Genomic DNA, 16305 nt, shown 5'->3' with positions numbered 1-16305 from the left:
AAAAATTGATCCCCTATTCTTTTTGCTGCATAATCAATCTAAAACATTTGTGACAAAAAACATAGGTCATCATTTACAGTGTAAAGTGTTCATTCATGGTCCTAACACTATCAATAACAAAATAGCTTGTATCTGCATCTGTTATTCAATATCTTGTTGTATTCATTCCTAGGAAACATAGAAAATTTTTCTTCTGAAATAATTTGGCTTAATTCTGTCAGATTCAAAGTATTGTCAAGCATTACTTCATTCAGCTGAATTTCAGATTTTGCAAAACCATGCCTAACAGAACTATTCAAATAATTTTTTTCTCTGTTACTGTCTTATAAAAACAGATTGTAGTTTTCTCTTTTTGACAGCCAGAGCTTCATTTCCATTTTATTTTAAAAGGATAAAACATTAAGAAGTTAATGTAAATGCTTGCAAATTCACCTATATGAGAACTAATAAACAAGTACAACAAATCTAGTTTTGAATATAAATTTGCCATTTTATTTTCCAAGTCAAAATGGGGTGGATGCATAAGTATGGATGCATTTTTGCCACTGAAAAGATAGATATTTAGTAGAAATGTGCAACTTTAATTTCACTAAATACAGTTAAATAGCCTAAAAATTTGAATTCTGTGGACTACTAGCTCAACTTCAGTGAGGAATAGTGGCAAAGAGCCATCCTCTGTTTGGCTGTAAAAACTTCTTCATGGTTAGAGAAATATCTGTGTGCATCACAGGAAAGGAGAATTGAAGGTCAAGAGGTTAATTCTACTTACCACAATGTATATACTGCAACTGACTTGTAGCTCTGTGATCTGCAGAACTCTCACTTAATAGGGAAGGCTTAAAGTAGGAAAAAGAAAACCCAAGTTTCTTTTAATGGTAGTTCAAACCACTAGAGTTTACCAAAGGAAGAGAAAGCTAATACTGGGGGGAGTTGCTGTATTTTCGTTTTGTTCTTTGTTGTCTTTATGTTTAGAGGGAGAGGAGAATGTTTGAAAGCATTTTTTTTTTCAGAGAACTCAAAGGAGAAATAATGATGGGGAGGGAGAGCTTTTATCCTTTATAAAGAAAACCCACAAAAAACTGCTACTCAAAACCATGAACATGTAACAAGGTGAGAAGCAATACAATCCACTTATATATAAAGAAAACTGTGGAAATAACAACTCTCCAACTATAAGTGTCACTGAAAAAATAAAAAGGATAGGCATGGGCCATTAAATATACTATTATTTATTCAGTGAGTTTAATGTAAGAGTCATTATGAATTTAGTGCTTTTTCAATGATTTATAATGCAATGGCATCTAGAAGTCACTCCTGGGGTAGACCCATCAATGTGCTATGTTGCTTCTGCATACTGATTAAGTAAAAAAGTCTCATGCTAGAGAAAAATTTGCTAACTAATCTAAAGAATCTAGAACCCTTTTGTGGTAATATTGCAAAAGATAGCTGCCAGCCTGCACCTTTCCATTTCAAAATTAAGAACATGCATAAAACCCCTGCAGATCCCTTTTATTCTTCATCATCTTTCCTATGACTTTGAAAATACCCAAGATAATAGTTAAATATTTCAGAGAATGGGTTGAATGCAAGTTTCACATCATATGTCTATTACTGCAGTATATGGAACATTACTTTTCTTATACTTTACACAGATTTAGATTAACAGAGCATAGCAGCATTTGCAGATCATGCTGAGAAGACATTCAGAAGCTCCAGCAGGTTAATATATTTGTGCATATATGTGCTTCGTACTATGCTTGACAGACACTTAAACAGAGAAGTCTTGGGTAGACCTCCTGCCACCGGAACTGATAGCCTAATTTCAATATAACTGGGACAACAGAATGCATTTTCTCTACTTCCTTGTCATTGATATGTGATGAGATTGGATTTTATGGTTTTTTTTTTCTTCTTTCAAATTGCTTGCTGTCTGTATTCCTTCATCAGAAATGGGTCTTTCAGGTCACTCAAAGGATCACCAGCAAAGGTGTCGGCAAAAGCAGGTTTAATACAAAAGTGAAAGTGGACAAAAGTTGTTACCAAGTCTACTACTATTTTTCCCTCTACTACTTACTAAATTGTTACAGAACACAGAGAAAACTCAGATCAAAATCAACTCAAAATTATCTGCATGGAGGCAGATGGAAAAGGGTAACAATGAGAAAGGGTAACAATGAGAAAGGGTAAGGATAAAAAGGAGTAAGGCTGACTCTCCTGTTGATTCACAAGGATCATGGTGGGCCCCTTTCCAAATTTAGCCCTGGACTTGACCAGGGTTTAAACCAAAGGTTTTAAAAATAATTTAAAGGTTCAAAGAATTTTAAAAGAATTTTAAGAGAATTTAAACTTAAATAGTTTAGTTAGAGTTTAATAAACTGATAATTTATTCAGGCAATAGCCTCAACAAAAGATTCTATAGAATTTACTATAGGCACAATAGTAACTCACTTTTAAACCTAATTTGCTTAAAAATCTAACATACTTAAAAAATCTAAGACAGCAACATTCATAATACATTTTCTGTAGCATGTTCACATGCACACATAGTGATCTAAGGATCCAAGGTGTATATATACCTGTGCAAAATTTGCTTTGCCTTTTTGCAATGGGTGAAGGATTGAGCCTCAAGGAGTGGAGATAGCCCAGGTTCCATCACTGGCTTTCAGTGGTGGTCTTCAAGTATAGCAAACTTGGGATTTCACTGGCTCTGAGAGGTGCCCCAGTAAAAGGGACTTTGCTAGTCACAGCCTGCTGCAGTCTGGGAGAGCTCAAAGAGTCTTGTTAATGACCACTGTTTATAAGGTTACAAGGGAATTGGTTCAAGGCGTAATAATTTTCCATCCTGGATGCAATCTGGGTCATTAACTTTCCTTGAAATTTCAATAACAAAAATGTTGTTCCACTTGGATTGTTCTTCAGGTAAAAAAAATACATTTCCACACCTGTATGTTAAAAAAAAGGAGCTCATTGGACAACATAAGTTCTGAAGAACAGATAGTGTTTCTGATAAGTGCAAGAGGAGCTTAGCCTGTGTGATGTTTGTCAAGGCCAAGGCCTGACGAGCATTTCTAAGATCATAGTGCAGCCTGGAGGTGAAGTTAGGGTGACAGTTGTGTCAAATGCCTAAGACTAGCAGGGGGGCAGATGCTTCAGGAATTATGGTAGCTGTATGCCATGGTCATAGACAGGAAAAAGTGAAACTGAGGCAAAAATGTATGTTCTACTGAGCATCGCCTTCTACTACATAGTGTGGGAGACTCTCACACTTGTGCAGAAGCATCATGAAGGAAGGAGAACATACTAGAGAAGAAAACATTTCTATGGAGCACCAGAGAATGACTGACTAGCAGGTGATGCTTCCCTGAGACATACTCTTTGCTGTCTCCTGAGCACACAGCATAATATGGAAAGTCAGTACCTCATATGCTAACATTTGGAAAAAAAACTGTTTTCTTTTCATATTTAAAACTTCTGTGATTTCCTTACTTTTCTTGATACACTTCATTATCTTCTGTGTGAAGGTCTGCCACTCATTAGTGCCTGCTGTCTGGCTCTCATCCTGTTGAACTTGGCAGACATGAGAACAGGAGATAGCTTACAGCATTTACCTTCAATAAAACAGACATGTTCTGCCTAGATTTATAATCTAGCTTTGGGGCTCTTGTTTTTCCAGTTTCAGTTCTGACTTTGACAAGACAATGTGGGGCAAGGTGATCTGAAAATACAAACTGAAAGGTCATCCATAGCTGTGAAAATGTCAATTGAATAGAGAGGACCTTTATTCCTTCTGTAGTATCTGTCTCTATATATTTGCTATAGAAATAAAAAAGCCTTAGGTATGTCTAATCCCTTTTTTACTATGTAGTTGTGGAAGGAAGTGGTTTCTTTGCATATCTCCATTGCAGTATACATTCTGATATGAAACCTGCAAGATGGAGAACAGCCATCTCCAGAGCTATCAGGATGATACCTGGCCTTGTGAAGAAAAGTGGCTAAAATTTCTGTGTGGTTTGGCTCGGGATGGTGCCAGATGGCACCTGTAAGTTCACTTCCATGGCTGTAAAACTATGCAAGCCCAGTAACTTCTTGACTCTCAGCACCACTGTTGTAAGGTTACCTGGAGTGCAGGCTGGCTGCAAATCCCATCTGTCTCCTTAATAACTGACACTGAACCTTTCAGAGGCTTTGTCTGCACAGCATGTGGAGTTGCTGAGCATAGTGGTCAAAATAAGTCATCCTATGGCTAGTCTGTTTACACTACAGAAAGATTTACACGTAAGCCCACAAGGAAATAGAGTACACCTGAGCTTATCTTCCTGAAAGCCTCAGAGATTGTTTAATAGAGATAGGTAAACATCTCTACCTTAGTTTTTTGTTTTAGTGAATTCTCAAAATGATTTAGAATTTCTTTCTTGCTTTGTACACATGCCACAAGAAAAAATAATTCTCTGACTGCCAAATGAAAATGCTTCCCTTTAAAACATTCAAGAAATGTAAAAGTACAAAACTATACTGTCAGGTATTTAGTTTTCTAAATCTTGACCAGTATAGAATGCAATATTTAGTCTCTTTCGAGTTCTTATACATTTAGTGCCATAATAGCCCACACATCACTGACTTCTCTAACATAAAGGTCATTTGGAAGCTAAATTACAAAATGCATTCCACTCAGTATTTTGCTAATTAAGTGTCATGTGGCCATCATCATGATCTGTAATTTAAAAGACAATGGAGAACACTTTTTCTCTTTGCTCCTGAGAATATTCACTCAACCAAATGATCATCAGATTTAATTGGAAGGATGGATATGTCACAAAATGTTGTCTATAAAGAGTTAAAGAATTCTAGCGGGTCAGAGAGAATGCCATTGGCATTAATGACTGTGACAGATTAAAGGCCTTTGGGCATGTGCTCATGTAAGATCAAACACCTTTTTTGTCTGACTGGTACTACATCAACAAAATATCTGCTGACTATGGGATCACAGAGGGGAATAATTTCTTTTTCTTTTCACTGTGTATTATTCAGTGCAATACAGCTTGAAAAATGGCAGTGACACTCCTTGTAATCATTTCTTTGTGCATTTATCCAGATCTCTGCTGAGAGGTGTATGGCAGCTTCTATTTCTTATTGTTTAACATTTATTTCATTGTGCTGTGGAGAGATAACTGCATCCCCTGCTACATCTCCAGGTGTTTTAATTGGTATAGAGCTGGAAATACCTTTATTTATAAAAGAGAATGTTCAGAAAAAAATATTGTTTAATGAGTATGGTGACTTTTTCTCATGATTCACTACTCTAAAATGAGTGTTCCAGAAACAAAGACATATCAGGCTTTTGTTAATTAATTCCCTGGCACTTGAAATAGCTGTTCTCTGAGCTCATCAGTAAGGTTATCTTATCATTACTCAAGTGCCTCTCTGACCAGTTGTTGAAAATACAGCTATTTGTAACTTTATACCAGACAAGAAACATTATGCAGAGATAATTTGTTTGACAAAAAAACCCCAACCCAAACAAGCTGACCATGTAGGTTTAGACACCATCATATGAACTTACCAATGACACGTCTTCCATTTTCTAATGTTGCCACAACTTCAGGTAATGAACTGTGATTTATAGGAATCTGTTCAATAAATGTCATTTTGTAACAATGCTGGTTTTTCACTGATTCCTGAAGCTTCCATGGTTCTAGATTCTTTTAGAGTTTTAATATTTCCTAATCTTTCTACTTTAAACTCTTTCAGTGGTTTACCTTGAAATGGACAATGTGAAGTCTTTTCTGCACCCTTTTTAGTTCTATTTAACCTCTGATATCTATATCTCATTCTGCTTTCCCACATCTTGTCAGTCTACTGATCTACCCAGACCCCATCACTTTACACAGCATAACCCACCACAGGTATGTACTGCTCCAGGGATTAACCAGTCAATCCAAATGGTTTAGTCACCAATCCCCTGAGGAAATAACTTGTACATTATTTTATTCATTGCAGTGACAAGTGATATCACAATGAAAGAAGCTTGTAGAGTGATGTAGTAGAATAAGATACTCATCAGTGGAATGTGTCCAATGGGTAGAGAACTATGTTTATTGTGATATATGTTTGCAAACATGAAAGTAGTAGGGAACACAGAACTCCGTTCTCCTAAATAGGTAGACTGACCATGTTAGTATTTCTTTTCTCAAGATTTATTTCTGAGGGAAAAAGAAGGAAATTTATGGGGCTAGGAGTAAAGAAATGTTGAATAAAGTCAAATAATCAAAAATCACAAAGAGTATACAACCACAGAATCATAGAATGATCTAGATTGGAAGGGATCTATAAGGCCATCTAATCCAAAACTCCTTCAATAAGCAGGGACATTTTCAAATAGATCAGATTGCTTAGAGTCCTGGCCATGTCTTTGAAATGTTTTCAGGGATGGGACATATACCACCTCTCTGGAACAGAAACCTGTTCCAGTGTTTCACTACCCTCATAGTCAAAAAGGTTTATTTTATGTCTAGTTTGAGACAATATTACCAAATCTGCAGCTGCAGATAAATGGTCTGTTTGAAAGGCTTTTGTTTCTTCAGCAATGTCAGGGTTTAAGCCCAGCTGGTAATAAACATCACATAGATGCTCACTCAACACCCCCTCTTCAACCTCTTCCTACTGTAAAATGGGGAGGAGAATTAAAAATAAAACTTGTAGGTTGAGATGAAAACAGTTTAAGAATGGAAAACAAACTAATATGTTATAATAGTAAATAACAACAACAATAATAACAATAAAGGGGAAGAGGAAAAAAATGCAAAAAAACTCCAACAGATGCACTGACCTGTCGACTGATGCCAGAGCACATTCCTAAACTTAGATTAGCCAGCCTTCTGGGAAACTCTCCCAGTTTATATACTGGGCATAACATACTAGGGTGGAATTTCCTTTTTTCCCATTCAGGTCACCCATCCCAGCAATGCTCTCTCTGGTTTTTCTCAGGTGTACCTTATCACTAGCAGAGCCTGAGCACAGACAAAAAAAAAACCAAAAAAACCCTTCATTTAGGATAAAAACAACTTAGCAAAAAACAAAATCAACATGAATATTATTAACATTATTCTCATTCTGAAACCAAAATGAAACACTGTACTAGCTCCTGAGATGAAATTAACTCTATTCCAGTTGAAACCAGGATGAGTAAGTGTGGAGTTGTGTTTTTATATATTTTGTTATATTTCCATTCTGTAATGGTTTGTTCCAATGTACCCCGGTACTCCCCTTGGCTTGCCCCTAGTTTTCCTGCCTTTCCTTATGTGTCTGTCAACCTAAAACTGCTTAGTCATTCCCCTGTCCCCTCCCAGGTGCCTTGTCCGTCACTCGCTGTCCCTTCCCCTATATCTGGAAGCTTCCATCCAGGGCACCGGGTGATTGGATGAGAACCTGGGGTCCCTCCCCTGCTCCTCCCTCATTGGATTCCTTGTATGTCAGTCCCCACAAGAGCCACTCCCTAATGTCTTCCTATTGGACAGTCAGTTCCCCTCCCTCCCCAAATATAAACTGTTGCAGGCACCTCTCTGGCGCTCTTGTTGGTTGGCTGTATTTGCTTGTTGTTGGGCCTCTGTGGGTCACAATAAGGCTTCAGAGCTTAGCCCCCCAGCGAGAGTCTCTACTTGCGTTATGCCGGCAGGATCTGCGGCATCCTCGGAACCCTCAGAAGCACTCCCTAAAGCCCATCTGGGTCCAGTGTGGCGTGCTTCCTGCTGCCCTACTCGCTCCGCCGGAGAGCTAGCTGGGGCTGAGGTATTTGGGACAAGGATGTGGGGCGAGGATGCGGCAAGTAACAAAGCTTGTAGTCTTGTTTCTGAAATCACAGTAGATTTTGATGCATTTAATGGATTTCTGTAGGAACATTTGCTGGTTTAAACCTTGCAAAAAACTATCTCTTCTTGGATAACATAAATCCACTTATTTAAATCATAGTACTTGACACAAGTTCACCTGTTTATCTAAGATCTCATTGGAAGTTTTTCATTTGTTTTTTGATATGATTAAAATTAAGAAATAGAGGTACATCTGTTCAAATGAGTATAAATGTTTGGTAATTTTTTAGGTCTTTATTTCTTTGAATAAATTGTTTATTTAATGCAAATGAATATAAAGTATTAAACTAGCAGCAGAAAGCATCCTATCTCACAAACATAAGGATATTTTTCTGTGTACAATATTATGCATAGTCTCTCACTCCATTCTTTGTGGAATTTACTTTTGTTTTTTTGTAAAGTCTGGATATGGTACCTAGGAGTACCATCCACTCAAGCTCGGAGCTTCAAAAATTCCCTTTCTTTCTTTCCTTATATGATTTTCACAAAAAATAACTGAATACGTCCTGCACATATTCTGATAAATGCCTGACTTCCATGCTGGAACTCAGCATGCTGGAGAATACACACCGTTATGCAACTTAATAGGAAGGAAAAGACAATATATTTCCTGAAGCTATTACTGGTTAGCCGATTAACTGAAGTCAAGCTACAGAAAAAGTGTATGTATGCTCACACTTTTTAATATCCCTTTGCATTCCTCTGCCTTTTACTTGTTTCTAGGGAAGCATGAAAATAAGGTATTCTGAAGGTGAATGGATAATTGGAAGTATGAAGAAAGTGACTCATGAGTGGTATGGCATCACAGCATGAAACCTATCCAAACAGACTGCTCATATAAGTGAGACCTTCACCACATCTTCCTGGACTGAAACCAGAGCTATAAATGAACTTTGTTGTATAATTGTTTCCAAACTCACACTGAAATAATTTATTTGGGACAGAAAATCAGAACACGTTACAAAATCCCTTAGTAATCAGTGAATGACCAGAGATAGATCCACTGCTGCATGTTAACTGAGGTCTTCAAGGTTTAAGATCCCTAATTCAGAAAATGCTAAGTACTTAAACAACAACTACCTTATCAGCTGAACATGCTTGTCAGATAGAGATTAGCAGAAACTGCTATATGCAGGAACTGGAATGCCGGTGAGGACAAGGACATATCCTCCAGACACAGTGAATGTCCTACTAGGCTGATTCAATGGTGCTGATTGGAACTGGACTAGAGGAACAGGGGTGATTTTGTACTGGAAAAATACTTAATTTTGATATTTTCTAAGATTGGAGAAAATATTCTTATTCTAGATTCTACTTTTAACTAAAATATGTTTATTCCAGAGATATTTTCATGAAGATATAATTTTTTTTTTCATTTTAGATTTTAATATGCTAAACAGTTGTAATTGATGCAATTATCAGTTCATCAATATGTCTATTCTAATTTCCTTACAATCTCACAAGGTCTGGAACATTTTAAGGAAAGAAAGTTCACTTTTCATTGCTATTCACATAGAGCAAATTTACTTTCTATTTTCTCTATTTTTATTTACTGCTTTCCTTTGAAATTCATGTACAGGATTTTGGATGAGAAAAGTAATGTAAACCTTGAACCTGAAGATTTGGAACTATTAAATCATGAGAGGACCATAATGGAGTGAATGTGGAAATGGTCCACAAGATGGAGAATTCACATAGACCAAAAATAAAATTCAAATAGCAACAAAAAAGAAAGGAGAAGCAGATTAATAAAATTCAAACCCAGCTGGAAGAGTAAGTGTTGTAAAAGTGGGCTCTGTTTCCAGTATTTATCTTCTTCTTGGAAGACTGACAGGAAACTAATAGATAAGATTTAAACCAGAACATGGTGGGTAGCAAATAGGGAGGGTTGTGTCTTCATATATGTGTGAATATTTTAATGTAAAAAGTGACTTCCATTAAAGTCTCAAGACAAAAATTCTATATTCCTATAATTATATAGAAATTTATCCCTTCAGCTATTTATAAGCAAGAATCATACCTTTCCCTTATGCTTTAATACAAGCCTCACAATTGAGGCTTGTCTTCATGTGAAGACTAAATATTGTCCTTAAGTGTGTAAATCCTGGAAACTGGATTCTGTTGCCTTGGAAATTTTCCTTTGTACTAAATATAATCTGTATCTTTTTCATTAAAAAGGGAGGTCATAAAAGCAAGAAACACTAATGTATCACTCCTTAGCTTTTAAGGTGTGACAGCTAGCAGTGATTAAATATTTGTCAAAGAATCTATCATCTTTAAATTGCCAAACAATACAGCAATATTTGGAGCTTATGTTATGTGGTTTGTATGTAAAGGAGTGGAATTCCAGGATTCGTTTACATTAATGTGCAATGCTATATCTTCTGCCTGATAAATACTCAAATTCAGCTAGAATATGCAGGTTGAGAAAGGACATAAGAATATATTTTGCAAGTTTTCCTTTTACAGGATAATGCCTTTTTTTGGCAATTCTCTAATTATATTTGAAATTATATGATTCCACTTACCTGTGACAATACTTAGGAACACTTTTGAACAGGAAACAAGAATTTGAAACTTTACCATTTAATAGTTGCATTTAAAATTTACCAAGAATATAATATACTCTTCAGTTTTGTAAATTTAAAAATAAAAACATTAATGGTAAATAAAACCATTTTTCTACAGCATTAGTCTTTCTTCCTAGGAATATACTAGTTACAGTCATAATTTTCTGAGCTGTAGCATGAAGTTTTCCCATGTAAACGTGACATACAGATATTCCAAATTTAAGTGTATGGGTAGGGTGATAACCTTTCTCTCTGCAAGGAAACTATTGTAGCATCTCATTCTTTCTGCAGTCAAGAAGTTACTATTACCGTAAAGACAATAACTGAGCCTTCTTCGTGATGCTTTTTACACCATCTCATCACATCCTAGTTAGTATTCAGCTGTTCTTTCATAGGCTTGTGGAAGTAAGATTATGAATGAAAAATTATTAGAGATTATATGGTGCTTACAACAGAAGAATTACATTCTGTGTAAAGCTGCTGTGTGTGCCCAAAAGACAACCAGTTATTAAGTATCTGGAATTTTTTATACTTTTAATATAGATTTCAACTCACCAGTATCTTCTTATTCACCAAAACTTTTAGACATCTGCTTAATTAACTTAACTGGAATTTGATAAGATTTAAGTAGAGATTTGAATAGTTTTTAAAATTAATCTTCAGAATTATATGTTTAGAGATAGGGACAACTTAATTGAATGCTTTTTTTTTTCTATCTGTATGCCTGATACAATGAATCTTGCAGCAATCAATTAGGTAAACTGCACTCTACAATGATCTTAATCTTATATGTTGCCTTTTGATCTATACTCAGGAGGATAATAATAATGATATGTAGTACTGTGCATATACCAGCATCATTTGGAAAAATTAAATTAATTTTTAAAATAGATCTAAATGAGATACAGAAGATAATTTCTTTACTTAAAATAACATATTAAATTCTACTACAATAATGTTTAATTAATAAAATATAAGAAAATAATGAAACTACATTAAGCAACTTGCCACAAATTTTAATAAAATACATTTGTTGAGCTCATATAGCAGTAGTGTTCATAGGTTGAACACCATGTAATCTACTGAGTTTCAGTTTTTCTCATTTAAAGTAAATGACAAAACTGATTTTATCAGCAGAGAAAAGCTTTTCATCATATTCATTTTTTAACCCTCATCTGAGGGTTTAAAGAAAAAATACCTGGTTTTATGATAATTTATTTACCCTGAGATTAGCTCACTTTGTTAGAGCATGTTGTTAATAACATCAAAATTGTGGCCTTGATCCTTCTGTGGGCCATTCACTTAAGAGTTGGTCTCATTGATTATTGTGGATCTCTTCCAACTCAGAATATTCTGTGATCTGCTGTGATTTATTTTGCAGAGCACAGAAACAACAAAAGATTGTCTAAATTTCACATCTACTGACATAATTTCATAATTCCACTTCTATTCCGTGATTTTTTTCTTGTTTTGTTTTCTCTTCAGCAAATTTACCACTCTCCTTCTTCTGCTGTGCTACAGTCTGACTGCAAATATTGGTTTGATATTTAATATCATACTGCCCTAAGGCTTCTTAAAATTTCTGTTCAGCTTAACCCTGTGCTGTCAATCAGCGAGCTGTTGCCTATCTTGTGTGCTAGTAACACCATAATGTTCAGGAAGTGTGAGCATAAGGAGGATCAGAATATCATGACAGACAAAAGCAGCCCAATCCCCCATCACCTGCTGCTGTCTGTGACGTAGCATTGAGCAAGGCTTACTTGATGTTTCAGTAATTATCATGAAGATGCTTTTAAGTATCATCCTCTAATAATAAAAAATATGCATGCCCTAATTATAAAAACAGAGGTTTGTTTCACAGGAACAAATCAAAAAACATAAAACCACTCGGCCAGCTTTGCTGGCGGATATAAAAATTTTCTTCTTTTTTTATTTTTTTTATTTTTTAAACTATTGTACAGCAATCAACTCGACAAACAGCATTTTCATAGCCAAGGTGTTGTTCACATTTTATGTTTACCAAAGTTGTGATTGCAGGATGACAGGAAGGATTTCTGAAGGGCCAATAGATTTGTTGTTTTGGAGGCACTGCAGGGTGCCTCCTGATAAGAGCAAATTATTTTAGTATTTTTTACCCATCCCTACCTTTCTACTAGTCTAGATCAAAAAGACTTCTAGTAGAAATTGAACACAGTTCTTGGTTCAGTAGTCTTTACAGTTACTAAGTTACAGTAGTTATTAATAAGTATGCATGCATATCTCTGTATATTTTGGGGGGGGTTTGTGGAGGCTGAAGGAATGTTTGAAGACAATATATATGAGAAAAAAATAGCCTTTTTTGTAATTTAAGAGCTAGAGAAGAAAATGTTTCAACTGGCAACTGGAAAAACACACATCAATTGACATGGTATTATTACAATCATAAGTATGACATGTAATAATAAATGAGGTGTGTTAGTTAATTATTTAGCCATTTTCTTTACAGAAAGTTACAGATAAGAGAGAAAAATCATCATATTCTTGTTTGGATTACAAAGATTAAGTAGTTATTAGTTCCATTATATTGATTTGGTCTACCATTCCTAGATAACACTTTGCCTACTAGCTGTATTCTTGCTTTATTTTCCATAAATTAATTGTCATTGTTGAAGAAAAGTAGAATATCTCCACAGGTATAGTCTATAAGAATCAGAAATCCATCTAAAAATTAATTGTAATGAAAAAAAAATAAATCTCCCTTCTTTCTCTTTCCATTTCTGTGGGGAAGTTGTCATGCAGTATTCAAATTTTAGCTGAGACCTGACAACAGTGAAGCAGACTGATAGGAAAATGATAAAACTGGAACACAGAACCCAGGCCTGGGGAGGCAAAAAATACTACCTTGAACATTGGGCTGTTGTCAGTGCTCTTAACTAGCATGCTTAACAGCATTGGAATTGGAATAATGAATAATTGGAATAATGAAAAACTTTCACCATTCATTTATTGCATGTTATATATAATTCTATAGCTTCTTTCTTAGTAATTTCCAGCTGTTCGCATTTCAGGCTGAATGGTACTAAATTCCTTTGGTGGTGTATTTGAGCACTTTTTCTTTTCCTTCTGCTTGGAGAGAATATAATTTAGGAGATCAGGAGAACAGAAGGTATTCAAGATGCTGGTATCTCATAGATTTATAATAGGGACAATTTTATAAAGATGTTATATTCTCCTCTCCTATGGCATTCTTAAAACTAAATTTGTTTTCTTTACAGAGTATGGAAATGAAATTTTACCAAAATATCTAATAAGGGCACAGCTAAAACCTACCCTGAACTGATACTTGTATCACTTCTATTTGAATTTTCTTCATTTTCAGGAGAGAGAACATGTAAATGTACTAGAATATAAGAGAAAAAAAATTGTGCAAATACTGAAGCTAACAAGTAAGTTACACTACTGATACAAAATATACTCCTGAATTCTTAAATTTCAATGTAAAAACAAATATTTTTTAACATATTGGTCAATAAATAGGGCTTAGGAAAAAAAAAGGTATTATCTAAATCCTTATACAAAATCCATCCAGTACTGAACATTGAAATAATCATGGCAAACAAACTACAGATGAAATCTTATATGAGTGTTAAACTGCAGCTGAAAATTCCTGTAGATATTTATACATATGAACTCAATATCATTCTGCAGAATTATTATAAGATGATAAATTTATTTTAAGTCTTTGTGAACAGAGCTAGCAATATGCTTTGGTTGCTTCATGTCAAGTTAGCACAGATTTGTTAAAGGAACATTACACGTTCATTCAGCTTAATTTGTGTCTTCAGAATGGCAATGAGACCCTAGAACTTATGGCTAAGTTATACACAGCTATTCAGCATAGAATAGTTTCCTTCTTTACATACCTAAGCCATACTAGTGATCTCCAAAGATGCAGTTTTACTCATTAATATTTTATACAGTGTGTCCAGAAATCCTAGTGACAATATTAGTTTTCTAGCTCTATCCCCCAATTGAGTCTACAGCAGTATTATAAATTCCATAGTAGCAGCTTACAGGGAGAGCAAGTTGGCATTTTAATACAATGCTCATTCATTAATACGTGGACATTATAAGGCACCTAGAAACCATTCAAATCCAACTAGAAAGGGTTTCTACATAGGTAATACTTATGTGAATAGTTACCTAGACATAAGAAGTAAAATATAATACTTTGAGTTTATATGACAAGAAAGCATGTGATAAAAATAGCCTGCAATCCATTACCAAGAGAGTCCTTGTTTTAGGTTTTCTTGTGATTCCAAGTATACATGAATAATGAAAATACTTGTTTCTTAATAGGTTTGGGGGTGGTTTTTAGGTAGTACACTATTTTAAATTAATTTAGTCAGAACAAACAAAGAAATATGCATTTAAATTTAGTGTTTTAGTGTGAAATTCCCTGTAAAAAGCAAGACACCTTGAATCCAAACCACAATAAATTAGTAGATATTCACTTCCTAAGTAATCTTCAAAAGATTGACAGAGAAATTTATTTTATCTAATTTAAAACTGAGATTTCTTCATATGCAAAAGCCCTAGCACCTTATGAAAAAATATTACTGCACTTACGCCAAATTATATTTCATATTTGTCTTTTATTATGTGTTTTGTTTACTATACTTTGATATCAGAGAGGAATGAAATCTTCTGTGAGTGGATTGTCCTTACAAGTGTTTTTTAACAGCTAAATATGCTTTCAATTGCATTTCTGAACAAAATATTTTGGATTATATTCTTTGACTTTCACAGGTATTTGTTGTTCTATTTAATGTTTATATATATATATATATATATATATATTATATTATATTATATTATATTTATATTTTCCTAATGTTTTCTAAAGAAAATTTTTCCAATATGTCTGCATCTGTTTAATTTATTCAGACTCTGTCCTTTATAAGTTATTGGTTCCCCTCTGAAATAAACATTTTTCTGCACCATTATATTTTTGTAAGAGTCAGAACATCTGTAAATAAGTTGCTAAATTTAATCATCCAGTAAACATTTAAACATTCAATGACATTCAATATACACTTAGGAAAAGTATTAATTTTTAAATTATTTGTAATCACATTGGTGTATTACCAGATTTTTTTTCTGTTATAAATGTATAATCATGATTCTCTAATTTGTTGTAAAGACCTGTTACGATAAGAAAAAATTCAAGTACAAAGGTAAGCAGACAGAAGATCGTAAATGAATAACTTGTAAAGTATAGAACTCAGTTACAGTACAAGGCTACAAAGTAGACAGCAATTATTTAAGTAATATTTGCAAAGATATAATTTGGCAATAGTATACTATCAATATGAAGACCATATGAGGAGATTGTTAGTACAGTGGAAGAAAATATTGAGAGGTTTTCTTGAACATTTTGACAAGAAAGGAAACACTAATTCAGAGATAGCTTTCCTAAGTGTGACCTCACTTATTCTGCATACATTATTTTAGGTATATTCAAAATATATTCTTTCCTTCAGCAGTGGTTCTTTCACACTGTGAAGGCAAAGGGTGGTAAGTAAGAGAAGTTCTTTTCTGACCCCTAGACTACAAGCTATAAAATTGATCATGTACTTTCCAGATAGGGTAATCTCAGAAGATATTTTGCTGAGTAGTTTTCTGGTTATGCCTGGGTGGCTGTATGTTTTAATTCTTTCAGCTATCTTTGACAAAGAGGACAAAGAATGGATTTATAGTAGCCTTACTTCCTCATGTGGAGTGAAAAATTTATGATTTTGCCTAAAATTGATAAAAGTTTACATAAATTTGTCAAATTTATTCACCTCACTTTAGATTTTATCTTTTTTTTATGGTAACAACTTCAGAGA

Source organism: Lonchura striata, chromosome 1 (assembly GCF_050655825.1).
Source record: "Lonchura striata isolate lonStrDom1 chromosome 1, ASM5065582v1, whole genome shotgun sequence".
NCBI lineage: Eukaryota > Metazoa > Chordata > Aves > Passeriformes > Estrildidae > Lonchura > Lonchura striata.
This window is presented reverse-complemented; position numbering follows the sequence as displayed.